The sequence below is a fragment of the Malania oleifera genome, chromosome 12 (assembly GCF_029873635.1).
Source record: "Malania oleifera isolate guangnan ecotype guangnan chromosome 12, ASM2987363v1, whole genome shotgun sequence".
In the NCBI taxonomy this organism is placed as follows: domain Eukaryota; kingdom Viridiplantae; phylum Streptophyta; class Magnoliopsida; order Santalales; family Ximeniaceae; genus Malania; species Malania oleifera.
In genome coordinates, this window is record NC_080428.1 from 15685930 (window position 1) to 15706888 (window position 20959).

Consider the following 20959-nt stretch of genomic DNA (forward strand, 5'->3'; position numbering starts at 1 on the left):
ATAAAAAATAGTTTGGGAGAACTTTAATTAAAAATTAGATTAAAAGATTTGAAAGAAAAATTTGGCTAATCAAAGTTACTAATTAAGCTAATGTAGGGGGTATATATAGATTTTTGGAAAATCTGACCGTTGAGGGACCCACTCATCATTTTATAAATGTTTAATTAAAAAATTAACATTTAAGCGCTAAAAAGTAGGGCAACCCGAGAGTTTTGGTTGACTGTCATGACGTCGGTTGACTGAGCTATGTTAAGATTTGAATTTTCCCTCTGGGTTCAGTCGATTGAGCAAATTGCCGGTTGGCTAACCTTGGGCAATTTTCCTTCCTTCGTAGGATCGGTCGAATGGCCAAATGACCGGTCGACCGAGCCATGAAGGCCAATCGGTTGAGGCAATTTTTGATCTTAAGGGTCGTTCGGCCTAGGAATGTAGAAAAGCCAAGTTTTGAGGTTCGGTCGACTGTGGAAGCTTAGTTCAACAATATTCAGTCAACTGAGCCTTTGTCAAACTTTGACTTCAGGCCTAATGCATGGTTGGTCAACTGAGGTGATTTGAACTGGAATGGTTTAGTCGATCGAGATCCTTGAATACTTTAGTTCTTGCCCCAATATTGACCCTAGAGATATTTTTAAAACCTTTGTAAGTTTTAGTCTTTTAGACAAAGGTTTTTAGTGCAAGTGTTGGGTCACCTATGGTCAGTCTAAGGTCATTAGAGTTTAGCAATTCATATCATGCAGATACATGCATTATTACTGACTGAATATAAAACTAAAATGCAATACAAATCAAATAGTAAATGTCTTCTTCTTTGATCCTTTGATTTTATGGAATGCACCTGATTGTGATCTTTACGTCCTTTATGGCTTCCATCTTTAGTCCCCTTATGTGTGTGTTGAATAATATACATGTTCGAAAGTTAAGTACACGTATAAGAAACTTGTGTTTTGCCAGCATCAAAATAGGGATCGGACTCAAAAAGTCAACATTTTTTATTCCAAAACTTATTTGTATCCTTTTGAAATGATATTTGGACTTTGTAAAAATATTTTCCAAGTCATTAAAATAGGTCTCTAAGCCCAATAATTAATTCTAAGAGCTTTATAAACAAACACTAATTTGAGAAGTACATACATGAGACTTGTTTTACAATACACTTGAAATGCTATCTAAGTCCTCATGTCTTCAAGCTTGATCTTCATCCAAGCTTTTTGTGAGTAGCCATTCTTCATTTACTTGTGTTCCTCATGGCTTTGCATTTAAACATTGTTCATTGTGATTGTAAGCTATGATACCTATAAAGTACACTTGATAGCACAATTAGATGTCTTAGTTTGTCATTATCAAAACGAGATTAAGTCTTGTTAAGGAAACACTACTTAATTGAGTTGGATATAAATTTAAATTTTATTATCAATAATCTGTTTAAGTCAATATAAGTTATCTAGTTCAATTCACTTGGTTACATATAGCAATGAGACACTTGAGGGTGACAGAGGCATCTGAGGTGGTGTGGAGGTAGCCTATGGGGGCGGAGTCGCTAATGTGGGAGTGGCAAAAGGAGAGGGGGACAAAAAGGTGGTGGGGGTGGGGTGGTGCAGAGGACAACAAGGCAAAGGATGATGGTTTTGAGAGGAGAGTAAGAAGTAAGGTGTACTCCCAAGAGGGGGGTGAATTGGGTTTTTAAAATTTCTTTGGAAACTTTAATCTAGCATAACCCTTTTTAGAATAAATTAATTATAATCACACTCTCCAATTAACAACACAATTTAAATTTATCAACAATTTCACAAGTACAGTTGATTTGCAATGACCAACACTCAATCCAAGATTTAGTATTTATTGATATAGGTCAAAAGTTCAATATTTATAATTCAACTTTTTAATACATCAATCCAATCAATAAGGTAAGCTTGATTTCTCAATATGATATAAAATAGAAATTTCAGCAAGCTTCCAAAGTTCAGATTTTGATATCAAATAAGTTACTTGAGTTTAAGTATGTTAATGAGTTTTGATATTTATCAACGTACTTCCTTTAATCAAGGTTTCCACAACTCCCAATGACTATTTCATTTCCATCAATTAAGTAAACATCCATGCAATTTATATATGCAGAGCATTAAAAAGATTTAGGGAAGCGAAAAACACCGAGATTTTATGAGATTCGGCTATACCTGCCTACGTCCTCACCCTAGGCAAACCACCCAAGGATTTCACTATACCGCTCCCTTAACCGGGCAGAGCAAACCATTTACACACTTATTCAAGTAGGATGAAGCCCTCCCCTCCAAGCGACACCCCACGCTTGGCAGTCCAACGATTCAACAATATTGAACTGTCAAAACCAACAAGAGAAATAAGAACAATTCTTGTGTACAAAAAGCACTCTCAACAAGAGTAGATTAGTACAAAAGAATATCACAATATACTTCAATAAAAATAAATATACAAAGATGAAGCTCAAGAATTTTTCATCGAGGTTCTTTCTTAGATTAAGAAACTCAGTAGAAATGCAAAGAACTGTAGGCTTTAATCAGCAAATTGTCACTAGAAACTTCAGCAAGAGTTTTAGCAAGAAAGCTTTTGAAGAGTAGAAAATATTAAGCTTAAATGCTGATTATAGGTATTGGTGCTTTTAATTCTTTGATTTATCATGTATTTATAGATAGAAAAAAGTTTAATTTTTGTATTCCCCAAGTTACTTGGACTGTTTCTCATGTTTTCATAAAGTTTGGGGGTCAAGCAATCTATTTTGGAAAATTTATTTTGCTGTTTTATTTTGAATTTTATGAAGGTCAGTCGCCTAATCCATCGAGGTCAGTTGCCTGAGCTAATTATGTTTCAACAAAAATTCAAACTCAGAATGGGGTCAGTCGCCTAATCTCAGAGGGTCAGTTGACTGGGCCTATTCTTTTTTCTTAATTAAATCAGGAAAAAAAAAATGTCAGTTAACTGATCTATTTTGGTCAGTTGCCTAAACTAGAAAAATTTCACAATCTTTGATTTTTAAGACTTTTATCCTTCAATTTTTGAAAAACTTCAATGTAACTTAATTAAAGAACATTTTCCGAGGTTTTCAAAAATTCGTCTCTATGTCAATAAAAGATTCCTAAGAGCTTCATTCGTTCATATTGAAATGTTTGAAGTACTTACATGAGATTTCTTAAAAAAAAAAACTATGACTCTTCTAATCACTAAGTCTTCATGTATAGCTTCCATTCTTCATATTAAGCTTGGCTTTAAGCTTCATCTTTAACTTCATAAAATCTTGTGTCATTAAACTTTTAACAAACTTTGTCAAGCACTTTGATATTGGTCACTTGAGTTACTTGATCTTGATACTTGAGTTACCTGAAACATCATCACATAACCAAACATGTTAAGTTTCTTTGATTTGTTATCATCAAAAAAAGATCCGTAAGCCTTGTTTACGCCAACAATATCCCCCTTTTTGATGATGACAAATAAGGAGTAAAAATGAGTGAACCTTAATAAGGCTCCCCCTTACAATAAGCATACTCTTAACAATATTTGAAAAATGGAGTATGAGATGTTAACAGAATCAGTTTAAGTTCATATTTCAATATCAATATATCAACCATTTATATGAATGTCTATGTGTTAATTTGAATCATGCCTCATATCTTAGTTTTGTAATTCTTCTAGCATATCTCATATCTCATATATTATCTCATATCATATCTCATTAAATCATGTCTCATATCTCATTTTTGTAATTCTTCTAACATATCTCATATCTCATATCATATCTCATTGAATCATGTCTCATATCTCAGTTTTGCTCAAAAATCTTTCTCCCCCTTTTGACACCAATCAAAAAGAGATAGATATCAAGAAAGTTAGATAAAAATTAAAGCAATAAGCAACCATAAGCAAATGATATAATCATGCCTAACCGAATAAGAAATAAATCCAAAAGGCAAAAACACAAATAAATCTGAGTTTATACAACCATAAAGTGAATAAAAAAGAAATTATGCAGTTTTAGCATCTGCATCATCATCATCTTCATCTTCATCTTCATCTTCTTCTTCTTCGCCATCTCCTTCTTCATCATCATCTTTTTCATATTCTTCATCATCATCACCAGCATCAACTAGGCTTATATCCATTGGAGCTTTGCCATGAGAAGAGGATGAACCAGCCATGTGATGTTCAATCCAACTAAGTCGTTGATCTAGTGAAGAAAATTTGACTTGAAGAGATGTGAAATTATCATGAAGTGAGATAAGTCCCGATCTCATTTCTCCACTAAAATCAATAAACTGTTGGTGATAAGTTAAGAACCATGATAGTGCAACATCAATCGAAGGAGCAGGTTGCTGGTTTTGAGGTTGTGGCTCAGGAGCTTGTCTTTGGCATCGTTCGCCTTTAGGAAACCAGCCTTGCTCATGTTTCTCATACCCTATTTTTTTAAGTGTAGTAGAAGAGAAAAGATCATAATGGGTACCTTTAACAAACAAGTCATTTGGAGATGAAACATGAAGATGAGCAAAGAGGAGTTTCACAATTCCTCCATAAGGTAGAGTTACTTGGCAAGATTCGGTTCATGATAAGTGGCAGGAATTCTTCAAGGGTAAAGTCTTGTTCCATAATCCATGATTTCCCGAAGTTGGACAATCAAATTCTCTTTGACAAATGCGAAAAATAGGGGCCAAGGATTCTGGAGTAAGGCCAATGGATTTTCCCATAACTTCGGTAGAAACTAGCGACTCTCCTTGAACTAAATTTGCATAAAAGATTTTAACCAAGTTTGGGTAAAGTCCTTTGGCTTGATACATGATAAAATTTTGCCATCCTATGTTCCTAAACAAGGGTAGGATATCTAAAAATTTCATTTCAAAAAACGTGGTTGTAGAAACCCAGGAAAATAAAATAATAAAAGAAATGGGAAAAATAAGTTTTTGGGCCGGTTAAGGAGAAAATCGGCGACGGTTTTCTGGAGGAAACAGAAAATCAGCAATGGTTTTCGATTTATCGTGGAACAGTAACAGGTAAACTGTGAAAAGTGGGCCGGTTAAATAGAAAACCGATGACAGTTTTCTGAGAGATAGAGAAAATCGTCAACGATTTTCTCAGCAGTACTAAAAGGTATAAAGGAAACCAAGAGTTCAATTGGAAACATAAAAAATAAACACTCTCTCTCTCTCTCTCTCTCTCTCTCTCTCTCTCTCTCTCTCTCTCTCTCTCTCTCTCTCTCTCTCTCTCTCTCACTAAAAACCCTACAGCCCTTCCCCCATTTTTCTTCAATTTCACTCCGATTAAGCTCATACTAACGATCAAGAACCACCATGAGGTTCGTGGGAAGATTCTATGCAAACTACGCAGAACATATTTTCAGTTTGAGGTTCTAGGGCACCATCCCAAAATTAGGGTAAGTAGGGTATTTTTAAGTTTTATTATTCATATGGAGTATATAGAGCATAGGGAATGATAAAATAGCATTTTATTGAGATTTAAGTTGATAAATTCAGGTTTTTGAATTAGGGTTCGGGTGAGTGTCACGGACATTGTTTGGGGTCTTTGCTAGCGTAATCTAGGAAACCAGGTAAGGGGAATTAATTATAGTAGGTTTTTATTAATTATAAACTGGTTAATTCGAGTAGATATATATATATATATATATATATATATATATATATATATATATAGGCATGATTTATCTGAATGGCTAGGCATTTGGAAAAATGGTGACTTCTAATATATAATTTATATGGGATAAAATTGTGTGGAAGAAATACAACTTTCATAATTTAATTAGTTGTTTTGAGTACCAAATGATGAAATATGTTGTTGGATTGTGAACATTGGCTAGCTGTGAGTATAGTTTACTTGTGAATAAAGATTGGTTGTGAATACTGGCTGCTTAAGATTACTGTGTGATGAACAATGTGATGTGTGTGTATGGGTCATTTTGTGTGGTTATTCGTGTGAATCACAATATAACGTTGGTAAGCCTGAGGAGTTTGTTATATTGCCTAGATGTAATCACGATATACGTTGGCAGGCCTAAGGAGTTCATATATTATCATTATATATTGGGGTAGAGCATTGAAAGGCCTAAGAAGGTTGTTCTACTAATATACTACGGGTAGGTCATGGGGATTTGTACTAGTGAATTGTTATCCTGTGTGGATGTGAGTTTTGTGTGGACAATCCTGTGTGGACCGAGTATCCTATGTGGATGTGAGTCCTGTGTGGACCAAGTATCCTATGTGGACTAGGTATCCTGTGTGGATGATAGTTCTGTGTGGACGGTGTATTTTGTATGACGTGAATCCTGTGAGGACATTGTTCTCTTGTGTGGATAGTTTATGTGGAATGTGATTTGATAAGATAAATGGTATGTTAATTTAATTATATGTATATTTATGGCAGGGTAAAACTTTCAGCCAAGAGCTTGCTAAGAAAGGTGAGTGCCCTGCTTATTTTCAATTTGGTACCAGAGCAAAGGAAAGCTACTTGTATGGGTGAGTAATCTTCACTATTCTTGAAGACTTTGCTTATATACATAGCCCGAGGGCTTACTGAGTAAGGTGAGTGCCCTGATATTAGTATTAGAGCAGAGGGAAGCTACTTGTATGGGTGGGTAATCTTCTCTATTCTCGGGTATTATCACTAAAAATACTTATGAATGTGTGTTTCATATCAGATGTCAGTGTTGATATTAATGATGTGTTTTCTTAGTTGTTGTTGATAGTAAAATATAAATGAATATATATTCTATATTTATTTAAACTTTCTGCCACACACTGTTATGATTTATTCTTCCTTACAGAGATGTGTCTCACCCTAGTGGATGATTATATTTTCAAGTCCATCAAGAGATCGAGCTTAGAGCTCGAGGTAAGGTAGTATTTTATTTTTGTGAATTTTTGGGGCGACTATAAGAACAGTTTATGTTCAATTTATGTTTTTAAATACTGGGTTGTAATATAAACAGATAAATGCTATTATTTTCAGGGGTTTATAGATAGACTCTGGTATTTAATTTAAGAATGTTTATTTATTTCCGTTGCATGATAGAAGTTATGGTATTAGAACAGGTAAATGAAACACGTAACCTTCGGGCCCCACTTGGCAGGTTTGGGGCGTTACAGTGGTATCTAGATCCTTACCATGGATAGGCTCCATAGTTCGAAGGTGATTGTGATACCATTGCTTGGCATGAGGAGCAACAAGCCACTTCTCAATACTGTCGTCATCCTTGGCATTTTGATTCTAGAAGAAAATAAACAGTGAAAACCCTAGAAATCATGAGGGAAGGATGTGGGAAGATGAAATTTATGATTTAATCAGTGAATTTTGAGTGTAGAATCACTTGAGATTGAAGAAAAATGAGTTCAGGTGAGTAAAGAAACAAAATCAGTTGACTGGGGATCTGAAGAGTTAGGGTTTCGCGCACGTTAAGTATTTAAAATTCCATCAATCAGTCGACTAAAGTTGAGGTCAATCGCCTGACATATAGCACATTTTATTTTTCCCAGACAGTAACATGTCAGTCGAATGGGGCTAGAGGTTCAATCGCCTGACCTTATTGATCTTGAAAAATTGAGAAAGTCAGAATGAGTTTAGTTGACTGAGGCTTAAGGCTCAGTCGCCTGACTTCATCTATCTTTCAAGTTTTTTCTTAGCACTCAACATGTATCCTTCTAAGCAACTTCCCTACTGTGCAATAAACCAAGTTCCCTTCTTATAGATATGAATCTATCTTCTGGAAGAGGTTTGGTAAAGATATCCGCCCATTGGTCACTTATATTCACAAATTTAGGTATAATATCTTATTTTTTGCACATGATCTCTTAAAAAATGATGTCTTATGTCTATATGTTTGGTTCTTGAATGTGATATGGGATTTTTGGAGATGTTTATCACACTTGTATTATCACACTTAATAGGAATTGCTGAATACTCTAAATTAAAATATTTTAATTGTTGTTTTATATAGAGTGTTTGTGCACAACAACTACCTGTTACCATTTACTCAACTTCAATAGTAGACAATGCTACAGAATTTTGTTTCTTAGAGAACCAAGATACAAGGGATCATCCTAAAAAGTGACAAGTTCCACTTGTACTTGTTCTATCTATTTTACATCTGGCATAACTAGAATCTGAATAGCTAATCATCTCAAAGCTGGTGTCCTTAGGATACCGTAGACCTACGTCAATTGTACTTATTAAGTATCTTAAAATTCGTTCTACAGCTACTTGGTGAGATTCCTTAGGGGTTGACTAAAATCGGGCACACATGCATACACTAAACATTATATCCGGTCTACTAGCTATCAATAGTAGACACCCTATCATGCCTCGGTAATATTTCATATCTAACGGTTTTCCTTTTTCATGCTTATCAAGACTTATGGATGTACTCATTGGAGTACCTATAGGTTTACTGCCTTCCATATCAAACTTCTTAAGCATATTTTTTATATATTTTGATTGATTTATGAAGGTTCCATTATTAGCTTGTTTTATTTGAAGTCCTAATAAGTAATTTAATTCTCTCATTATACTTATTTTAAATTCCTCTTGCATACATTGTGCAAAGTCTTTACATAAATCTTCGTTTGTAACACCAAAAATAATATCATCCACATAGATTTGAATAATAAGCATATATTTATTTTTAGTTTTAATAAATAATGTGCTATCTATTTTTCCTTTAGAGAATCCATTGTCTAATAGAAATCCACTTAACCTCTCATACCAAGCTCTAGGAGCTTGTTTTAGTGCATATAGTGCTTTTTTTAATTTAAACACATAATCAAGTTTATGAATATCCTCAAAACTTGGAGATTGTGCAACATAGACTTCTTCATTTATAAATCCATTTAAGAATGCACTCTTCACATCCATTTGGTATAGTTTAAATTCTTTGTGAGATGCATATGCTAATAGCATTCTTATGATCTCCATTTTAGCTACTAGAGCAAAGGTCTCATCGTAGTCTATTCCTTCTTCTTGATTATATCCTTGTGCTACAAGTCTAGCTTTATTACGTACTATTATTCCGTTTTCATCCTTCTTATTCCTAAATACCTATTCGATTCCAATTACCGAATGATCAGTGGGTCTAGGAACTAATTTCCATACTTTATTTCTCTCAAACTAATTCAATTCTTCTTGCATTTTTACTATCCAAGAATCATCACTTAAGGCTTCTTCTATGTTCTTGGGCTCTTCTTGAGATAGAAATGCATAATGATTACATAGATTTCTCGGTGAGGATCTAGTAGAGACACCACATGAAGGTTCACCAATGATTTGGTCTTTTGAGTGATTCCTTACAAATTTCCATTCTTTAGGTAGTTTGGAATTTTCTAAAGATTCATCATTTGAGGTTGATTCATTGTTCTCATTTTTGACTTCTTTTATTTCTAAGTCTTCTAGTTTTTGTGTTGTTTCGACTTCCTCAATATAAGATGCTTTAGTGAAAGGATTTTCCTCATCAAAGGTTACATGTATTGATTCTATAATTGTGAGTGTTCTTTTGTTGTAGATTCTAAATGTCTTACTATTTAATGCATATCCTAAGAATATTCCTTCATCTGATTTTGTATCGAATTTTCCTAAGTCATCTTTATCATTCAACACAAAACACTTGCATCCAAATACGTGAAAATAAGATATGTTAGGCCTTCTTCCTTTCCATAGTTCATAGGGTGTCTGGTTTAGGTTTGATCTTATGGAAAATCTATATATCACATAGCATGTGGTATTTACTGCTTTAGCCCAAAAGTACTTTGGTAAGTTATGTTCATTTAACATGGTCCTACCCTTTTCTTGAAGAGACCTATTTTTCCTTTCAACAACTCCATTGTGTTGGGGAGTTCTAGGTGCTGAAAAATTGTGATTTATTCCATGTTCATTAAAAAATTATCAACTTCTTTATTTTTGAATTCCCTTCCTTGATCACTTCTAATATTTAAAATTCCATTTCCTTTTTCATTTTGGAGCTTCTTGCATAAGTTAATTAGCACCTTGCAAGCTTCATCTTTGGAGGCTAAGAGTACCCAAGTAAACTTGGAGTAGTCATCAGCAATGACGAAAGTATATTGCTTTCCTCCTAGACTTTGTGTTCTAGTAGGGCCAAATAAATCTAAGTGGATAAGCTCTAAGGGCCTGCTAGTGGAAAAAAGTTTCTTCTTTTTAAAGCTGATTTTAGTTTGCTTTCCTTGTTAACAATCATCACATATTTTGTCCTTTACAAACTTGGTGTTGGGTAGTCCTCTAACTAAGTTCTTTTTAGTTAATTTAGAAAGTAATTCCATACTTGCATGTCCTAGTATTCTATGCCACAGCCAGCTTGTTTCATTTATGGCTGTTAAGCATGTGATTTCTTGAAATATTAGATTTTCAAGGTTTGTATAATACACGTTATCAACTCTATTTGCAAATAAGATATCATGATTTTCTCTATTTTCAGCTATGCATTTGTCTTATTTAAAGATTACATCAAAGCCTTTGTCGCTTAATTGACTAATGCTAAGTAAATTGTGCTTTAACCCATCTACTAGTAAAACATCACCAATAGTCAAGGAAGTTTCTTTACCTATCCTTCTAATCATAATAATTTTACCTTTAGCATTGTTGCCGAAGGTGACATATCCACCATCTTTTTGTATTAGTGTGGTGAATTTTGATTTGTCTCCAATCATGTGTCTTGAACACCCACTGTCCAAGTACCACTTGTCTTTTGATGGGGCGGTCCTAAAGCATTCCTACAAGAAGGGTTCAATGTGTTACTTTGTGGTACCCAAACCTTCTTAGGTCTTTTTATTTCAGTTTTATTTTTAGCTTTGACTTTCCATACTTTCTTGACTTTAACATTTTTTCTTTTACATGGACATTTAAATTTTATATATCCCTTTTTCTTGCACAAGAAGCACGTAGTATGTTCATAGGGATTTGTCGAAGATGTGTTGGCATACTATTTTGATTCCTTTACGAAGTATCCCATATAGAGATTCTTTTTCTTCTTGTTTTCAATTCTATTGTATCCAATTCCTTCTTTATCTAATGACATTCTTAGAGTTCCAATTAGCTTTTCAAAGTTTTCCTTTCCTTTTGTAAAATTACAGATTATTTTGTCTTTATCCTCAATTTTACTTTTAAGGTTTCTTATTTCAAGCTCCTTCTTGCTTTCACCATTTACTTGTAGTTTTACCAAATCTTGAGACATCTTGTTTACTTTCTTTATGAGATCATCAATGCATGAGTCCTTTTCTTTTTCATCTGATTTTGAAGTCTCTAGTTGATTTTTAAGTATTTCATTTTGTTCTTATAACACTATGTTTCTTTTAGTTACTTTTATGAACCTATTATGTAAGGCAAATAGTTCAGCCTAAATTTCTTTATATGAAGGCATGCTATCACACGAATCACTACAAGATTCATCACTAGATCTTTCAGATGAACTAGTGTAGAAGTTTACCTCATATCGACCTTATAGGTCATATCCCGTTTTGATTATGACAAATACCTTAGTATTTAATGTTTTCCAAATTTTTGTGTGGGATCAGTCTTGCATGAATTGACAATATCATATGGTGCATATGGAGACTCGAAGGAAAAATGAAGACCAAATTGTTTATTCTTGTAATTTATATTTCATTCATCCGGGTCTGCAATATAATATGGTGTATAATAACTACATCACTTGCATGATAGGACCAAATGCTCAAGAGACCATAGATCGACCCTTAGGTCCTCGCACAATCACTTAGAATAATCCCCACTATCAATTATGTAATCAGGGGAGAACTTTAAATCATAAATAAGACCTAATCTTAAAATTGAAAAGGCTTCGGACGACTGACCATGTGCGTTGAAAATGCCTCGGCTGACCGAACATGTGAAAAGTCAAAATGTTGACTGAGGGTCGAGAGACTAAACCAAAATGAACTGAACGTTCTCAGTCGACCGAACATTTACTACTGACTTTTCCACCTGCCTTGGGCGCCCGAACTTCACGTTCATTTTTACCTCGGGCAACCGAATTGGCAAGTTTGACTGACCGAACTATTTCTCAGACGACTGAACCTCGAGCACTTAGGAAAATTGCCTTGACTTCAGCCACCCGAATTTACCCTCGGGCACTCGAACCCAAAACTAAGCTTTTTCATATGTGTCTATTCCAGCGACTGAAACTCTCGAATTGCCATATTTTTAACTATGGTAATTAAGGGTAAATGGGGTTAAAAGGTCACTAAATTTTACAAAATTCCAAATAGGTCCCCAACAGTCAAAATTTTAAGGGTTCCTATACATAGCACTTCATTTGACCTAATTGGCAACCAGATTAGAAAAAGTGATTAATATTTTTTTCCCTCAAATTTCTCATACTCTTTTACTATATTCTTTTCATTCCAAGCTCATATTTTGAAATCTCTTATTCATACATCTTTTGAAATTGAGAGTAAGTGTTAGTTGTTCCCATCTCTTGCAAATTAATTGCAAGATTGAAGGGAAGTGGTTGTGGTTAGTGCATACACTCTTATATATCATTCCCTTGGAAAATACTCTCACATAAGCATATGGTTTTGAAAATCTATTTTGAGAGTTCTTGCTTATTTGATCTTTCCTGTAGTATTTTATTTCATATATATTCAATTGTGAAGATCTTGATTTTCGCTTGCTAGTCTTGGCACTCATATTGCAAGACTTGAAAGCTTGCACATAATCTTTGATATTGGTTTTGAAAAACTCAACCCAAAATATCCATTGTGCTTTTTATTACAAAAAATTTGAGATATTAAACTTGGATTGTGTTTAACTTCCTTTGATTAATTGTTTGTTGAATATTGTAGCTTGAATCAAAGTTTGAAACTCTCACATATACATTCACTCACACATTTTGGAGAGTTTACATATTGGATCTCACCTGAGCATTGAATACTTATCATCTGTGAGTACATACTTATCTAGACTGTGTTGTAGTACATATATGCTTGTGTAGAAGCGCTTAAATTATGCGCAAAATTTCATATTCATTGATTGTATTTCAGGCATGGCCTGAGGGGGTTTGATCTAGCCCGTAAGGATCAGTTGTTAGGGTCTTCTCCACCCCGCAAGGAGAGTGTGTAAAGGTTGAGGTCAGCCCTGTGAATTTGACCTGGTTATAAACGGTGCCGCTCCACCTGTTAAGTAAGCCGTAGTGGAATTCTTGGGCTTATGAGCCAAGGTGAGGACGTAGGCACATTTGCCGAACCTCGATAACATATTCGGTGTCACTTTTACTTTTCCTACATTATATTCTACTTTGTGTTTGATTTAATTTCCTTACTGAATATATTGTATATCTGGTTGGCACGTTATTGTATATGGTTGAGAGATACTGGAAGTGTGTTGCATGCAGTGAAAATTGATTGATATATCATCTTTGCATCTTTATGTGTACCGAGACTGCCCCTAGGTTGTGTAATACTATTGCCGGATTAGTTGAACATAGGAAAAAATTTAAAATCTCCAATTCACCCCTCCTCTTGGGATTGCACCAAAGTTAACCATCAGTATCAGAGCCTTGTGACCTAGACTTAAAAGTTATTTTGTAAAAAGATGATGGCTCGTATTGGTGTATCCCCATCTTGTGAGAGAAGGTTATCCATAAAGCCTCCAATGTTTTGTAGTGAAAATTTTTCCGAATTGAAATTTACAATGACCATATTTGTTAAAGCTTTGAATTGCATGCTCTAGAAAATTATTGCCCAGGGAAATGGTGTGCCAATGAAAATCATTGCTTGTATTGAAGTTCCCAAATCAGTGCATAAACTCGCGCTAGAGCAGTATTCCTTTGTTGTCCACCTTGAGGTGCCTGATAGCCTCCTCTATATGGTCGAGGAGCAGCCGCTACCACTGACGGTGCCTGAAAGTTTCTCGTGATATGTCTAGGCTGGTGGCACTGATAACATATAACCTCCCTCACTCGGCACTCTCTTGGGTGCCTCCTAAAACATCTGGGACAAGGAGAGGGCATTTGTCTGCCCTGTTCTACTTGATCTCCTCCTCCCTATTGTCGTCCCCTTCTGCTATCATATCTCCTCCATGACCCTCGACTGGACCCTTCCTAAAAATCAGAAGGAACGACCTCTTCCTCTGGCTCTGTGTTGCACCTCTCTGTAGGCCGCTCACGATCACTGCAGCCCTGTCTACTATCTCTGAGAAAGTCTGAGCTTGGAAACCTACCACCTACTCATATAGGTTCTGCCTCAGGCCCTCCTCAAACTTCCTTGCCTTCCTCCCCTCATCTGGCACTAGATACAGAGCGAATCGAGATAGCTCAATGAATCTCTCTGCATACTGCCACACCGTCAAAGGCCTTTGTGTCAGATACAGAAATTCTGATGTCTTTGCACTCCTGACCGTAGCTGAAAAGTACCACTCAAAGAAAATCTCCCTAAAGCGACTCCACGTCATCGCTGTAGGGTCCGACCTCTACTCCTCCAATAACCTCACTGACCTCCACCGGCGCTTTGCTTCCCCAATCAATTTAAACGTGGCAAATAACACCCTCTACTCATTTGTACATAAGAGAATTGCCAGTATGTCCTCTATGTTCTAAACCCAATTCTCTGCTACTAGTGGGTTCGCTCCTCCAACAAAAGATAGGGGTTACATACGCATGAATTTTGATAGTGCAGCTCCGCTCTCCCGAGCTCCTGGTCATCTCAGCCATCACCTGCTGGGTGACGCTGCGCAATACTGCATCAAGGTCTCCACCGCCCATACTGGAAGGTCCTGCTCCATCACCTCCCGCACTCGTGTTACTGTTCCCCGGATCCATCCTGCAAAGAGAGCAACTAATCTCAGCATACAATTACTATCACACAACCAATACACTGCTATAATTCATAAATTACTCTTCTACGACCATTTATCTCCACATCCTTAATCCCCATTTAAGATTGAGTCCTACCACTCAGAAACAAGACCCAGGGATAGTATACATGGTTTTCCTGAAATCGTCACCCTAGGAAAAACATAGAAACAACTCCAATACTCCTGTCTTTAGGCCGCAAGATAGAACCCTAAATTCTCACCTCATCCTCTAACAATCACTAACTCACATTCCAATCTACCCATCTCTTATTTACCTCAAAATTCATTCCTATACTCAGGTATTGTATTCCATTGTCTACTAAAGTCTATAGAACCTAGCAACCTAGGCTCTGATACCAAACAGTGGCGCCCCGATTTTCATACAAAATAAATATTCACTTGTCATCAACATTATTCACAAATCGGCCACGTCAACAACCCTATTACCACTCATATAACCCGACCAGCATCGGGTACCGGATAAATAGTCATTTCATTTATACAACCTAACAGCGGAAGATATTATATACCTAATAACCAGAATACAATACCCAGAGTATCAACATACATATATGTACATTACCATCACATACCCAAAAACAACACAACCCTAGGGGAATTACCCCCCTAGTCTAATAACTCACCCTGTGTATCAAGGTGTCAGCTCCCTATGGTCTCAAAGCTCTATCACCTGACCTTTCCATGTTCCCTGAAAAATTTAGATAATTTGGGTGAGACACATCTCAGTAAGAAGGAATAAAATATTTACAGTGTGTGACAATACGAGTTCAATTATAGCACACTTTACTTCAAGACATCATTTCATCTGAGAAAAATATCCAGATAAACATATTCTCATAGTCATATAGGTATGCAACACAAGATTTTATAAACTTTAAAATCATTTCTCAAATTCAATCATTTCCAACACATATTTACCTGCGAAGTTCCTGAGAATAAGGAAGATTACCCGCCTACACAGGTAACTTCCCTCTGCCCTAACACGTTATGCAGCCAAGTATGGCCACATCTGATACCTATCAGGGCACTCACCTTACTCAGTAAGCCCTCAGGCGAAGAGTTTCACTTCGCCTTAATTATTTATGTTATTAACTCACACGAATCCATTTCTCAATTTTATCATTCTCTATTTCTCAATTACCACTATTTCTTTCATTTCTCATTTTAGCCCATTTTATCATTCTTTCACTTTCCGTTTCCATTTCACTATCCAACTCATGAGTATCCTTGGTATTTAGTACCAACATTGCATCTATAACTCACAGTTACCCTGAGCATCTTTCTTTCCATGCCATGTTTCCCCCTATGGTCAAGGTTGTGCGGCCTGAAGGCTAGATCTAACCGCGGTTGGCCAACCTGGTTAGATCAAAATATCATATCACATATATCGTGTCTGTAGTACGACTGGCCGACCTATAGCCCTGATCCGGACTCAGGGGGCACAAAAACTCTACTAAACAGCTCAGTCGACTGTCACGCCACACGCTCCAAGAGTCTGTGTGATTGCACTACACCACTACCAACAGTACTGTGCTTAATATCACAACCTATCATTAGGGTTTCCATAACCATCCATCAGGGTTATCACTACCACATACTCACAATCATTATGCGGTATTGGCATTTCATCAATCATATTTCAATGATCCCTTTGCAGCAGTTGCACTTTGCAACCTTCACGTTTCCCCAATATTCACAGTCAGTATACCCAATTCAGTAATCACATTTCAATTCCATATTACAGTATTTATATTTCTTATTTTCATATTTCAGTATATACGTTTTAGAATTCACGTTCTCATTTTCACATTTCAATATTTTCATATCAATATACACCATTAATCTCATATCAGTATATCTCAATTGATCTCATAAAAGTATGTATCGTGTTTCACGTATTTCAACATTTCTCAAACCCATATCAGTAATTTACACAATCTCATTTTCATAAAAAATCATTTCTATTCACATATAAATACCATATTTCATTATTTTCCACTAACATATCAATAATTCTCATTCCATTATTCTCTCAGAAATTACTCATCATTATATTTCACATTTTTCAATATGCGTCATATGTCACACGGTTTTCATATAATATTCATAATATATTAATTTCCCAAGGAAAAATACTGTAACTTTATTTTCCACATATTCATTCAATCAATAATATAAAAAAGCTACTATAATTTATTCCCTTTACCTACCTTACTGAGAGTCTCGTTAAAACCCATATCCTACACCCTTGGCGCCCGAAACTCAAATCCTACAATTCGCGTTTTCCCCAGATCAATTAACCCATTTCCTAAAATAATACCCATATAACCTTTCCTAGGCTCCACATACCTCAAATTAACATTTAAACTAATATTTAACACCCTCATTTGATTTTTTGAACTATGCCTGTGGGGTCCCGAAATTACACCCGCGGTGCTCACTCGGGTCCTGAATTTCAAAAACTCTACTTCAACCTCAGAATGCCCAATATTCTAGCATTTCTAAACCAACACTAATTAAATAATAATAAGCCCCTTAATAACCGCCTTATCCCAAATTTGGGGTTATGTCTACGACAATCCCACGAGAAATCTAATCCGCTAGACTTGTAGAGAATTATCCAAAGATTCTCGTGGTGGTGTCTAATCGTCAATTGTGCTTAAAATTCACAAGAAATTGAGATAAAATTGGAAATTTAGCTTACCCCAGGAGATACGCCTACGCCGCTCCTACAACCAATCCGCTCCTATAGAAATGACGGTGGCGGAAAATGGAGTCCAGCAATATTTCCTGATTATCGATCGGATGAAAATCAACCAAAAAATTGAAGGGAGTGGGAGAGAGAGATTCAGAGAGATGGGGGGGGCTACTTCAGCGTGAATTCAAATCCTTCTAAAGCTTCTGCTTTAGGAGGTTACATATATATATATATATATATATATATATTATATAATAATAATAATAATAATTTATTTATTAACAAAGTTAAAATTAAAATTTGAGTATTATTTTTTTTATTTTTCTTTAAATTTAATTTAATTTAATTAATTAATTATTTTTATTATTTTATTATTATTATTATTTTGAAATCACTCCACTATCTTGTGTAACCATTTTTGGGGTTATTATAGTATAGGATTTAATGGAGTAAGAAATAGAAAGAGGAAGAATCTTTACATAGGGTATTTTGTAAGAGAGTCTAAACATTATGCTAGCACCTCCTCCAATCCATATACTCACACCTCCTACGCATTGTGTAACAAGAAGGGGCACATAAAGTTTGACTGCCCATTCAAACGAAAATGTGTGAAAATGAAGCAAGTGTGGAGAGTCAAAGAAAAACTCGAATCTATCTCACCATGACTCTAGGAGAACTAAATGTCGAAAGGTCAAATTGGTGCTCTAAATAATTCATAGGTCAAGCTTCTAAATTATATGGCTTATCATCTCTAAGTAAAAGTCAAAAAGAGAAGGGTTGACTAGGTTCGGTCAATTGAACTCATTTCAGCCTAAATCCTTCAATCGACCGAACGGGCATATTGACCAGAATGTTGACCATTTCGGGTGCCCGACCATACTAGTGCAAAAGAGGTTTGGGCTACCGAACTTGTGGTTCAGTAGATAGAGATGAACTTCAGGCGACTAAAGCATAGGGTTTGACACATCATATTAGTTCGGTCAACCGAACTCAAATTGACCTATCACCTTTGGGCTACCCATGTTGAGAATTCGAAAAGTCATCAAAATTCAGCCAACCGAATCCATGTTCAGCCAACCGAACAGACTCAGCTTTCCGCACATTTAATGTGGATCGGTCGATCGAACACCTGACCGGGCGATTGAACCCACGATCTATATATATTTTAGGCGCGAAAACTGTTTCATTTTTTTCACTACTCTTCAGAGCACCTGAGAACTCCTCTCTTCCTACTGCTTCCTATTCTCACTCTCACCTTTTTTTATCTCAAAAATCTTCATCCTAATCATGTCTAGGGACCAAAGACGAGCTGAATCTGGTATCGCTCTCGACCAATGTTTCATCTCAGCGGAGAGAAGGATCAAGTACGAAAAGGTCTTCAGGCTTAAGGAGCCTATCTTCGGTAAGGTACTTAATATGGAGTTTATGCAAAATCATTTTGATAAGGTCTTGGAGATGTTCAAATATCAGGGTTGGTATGAGTTTATCAGTCATCAAGCCAAAAGGATGTATCCCATTCCTGTTAGATTGTTCTATGCAAATTTAGGACAAGATGATCAAGGATACTATTCCAGAGTTTTTGAGACTAATATCCATTTTGATGATGAATATCTAGTTGAGACCTTTGATATTCAGAAAGGAGAGTTTGATTGACTAGATTCTGTATCGACCTGGATAAACGAGCAGGAATTTTCTATAGAGAGATTTGTTAATCTAGTTATGACTAACCCTGTGATTGATCTGAATCATACCCCTAGCTATAGATCCTTAATACTTGAGGGATCACGTATCCTACCTAGACGTTTTTGCGATGTGGTGCCTTTTCATGAGGAAGAAGCTGGATCTGCCAAGATTAATTCTTAAATGGATGTTTGTCAAAATTATTGGGAAGAGAATTATCCTACCATATGAGGTACCTTGAATAGGATCTTTGTCAGAGAAAGAGTCACCAAAACCCCTTATGCAATTTTTAAAAAGATGAAGAGCTTAAATATTTTCTGCATTTGGCGCAGGGACTGATGACAATACAATAGTATGCATCCAGATTCATTGAGTTGTCTCAGTTTGTTCTGTACTTGGTACCAGATGAGGAAAGGAAGGCAAGAAAGTTTGAGGAGGGTCTGAGGCAGAGTCTGTTTGAGCAGGTTATAAGCTTTTGGGCTCAGACATTTGCAGAGGTAGTCGATAGAGCTGTCGTGAATGAGAGTGGCCTTTAGAGAGACATCGCAACATAGAGCCAGGGAAAGAGGCTCACGCCTCAGGATGTTCAGCCAGAGTCCAGCCGAGGGCCCTGGAGAAGGTAGGATAGCAGCGGAGGACGGAGACAGGTAGTGAGAGATCGGGTGGTACAGGGCAGTAAGATGCCCCGTTCTTGTCCTATATGCTACAGGAGACACTCAGGAGAGTGCCGAGTTAGGGAGATTATGTGTTATCGGTGCCATCAGCCAAGGCATATGACGAAGGACTGCCGCGTACCTCCAGTTGTCGCGCCTGTTCCTAGACCATACCGAGGAGGTCATCAGGCACGTCGAGGTAGACAGTAAAGGAATATTGCCCTAGTTCGAGTTTACGTGCTGACACCGAGAGATGTAGAGGCAGCAGGAGATGTTGTGATAAGTACAGTTTCAATTCTGTCATTTACAGCTACTGCTTTATTTGATTCAGCGGCAACTCATTCTTTATCGCTTGAGAGTTTGTTAAATTTTGTTGGTTAGAAACATAATAGTTGGGTGTCAGTTTGTTAGTGGCTATGCCGACAGGGGCTGTGGGGATATGTGATAAAGTACTTAGTAACTGTCCGGTATGCATTTAGGGGAGGATTTTATTAGCTTATCTGGTGGTCTTAGATATGCATGGGTTTGAGGTGATACTAGGGATGGACTGGCTAGCTGCTCACTCTGCCAGTATAGATTATCATCAAATAAAGGTAGTGTTTAGACCTCCAGGGGAACAGGAGTACAGGCTTGAGGGGTCTTGTATGCGTACCCCACCACAGTTGTTATCCGCTATTCAGACGAGGCGGTTACTGCTAGAGGGTTGTCAAAGTTATGTAGCCTATGTAAATGAGACATCATAAAGAGAGTTGAGATTAGAGGATATCCCGATAGTGAGAGATTTTCTTGATGTTTTTCCTGAAAATTTGCCAGGACTACCTCCTAATCGTGAGGTAGAGTTTTCTATTGATCTAGTACCGGAGATAACGCTAATTTCGAAAGCATCGTAGAAAATGGCACTAGCAAAACTAAAATAAATGAAGGATCAATTGCAGGAACTGTTAGATAAGAGATTTATTTGGCCCAGCGTGTTGCCCTGGGGAGCGCTGGTATTGGTTGTGAAAAAGAAAGATGGGTTGATGAGAATGTGCATCGACTACCGAGAAATTAATAAAGTGACTAT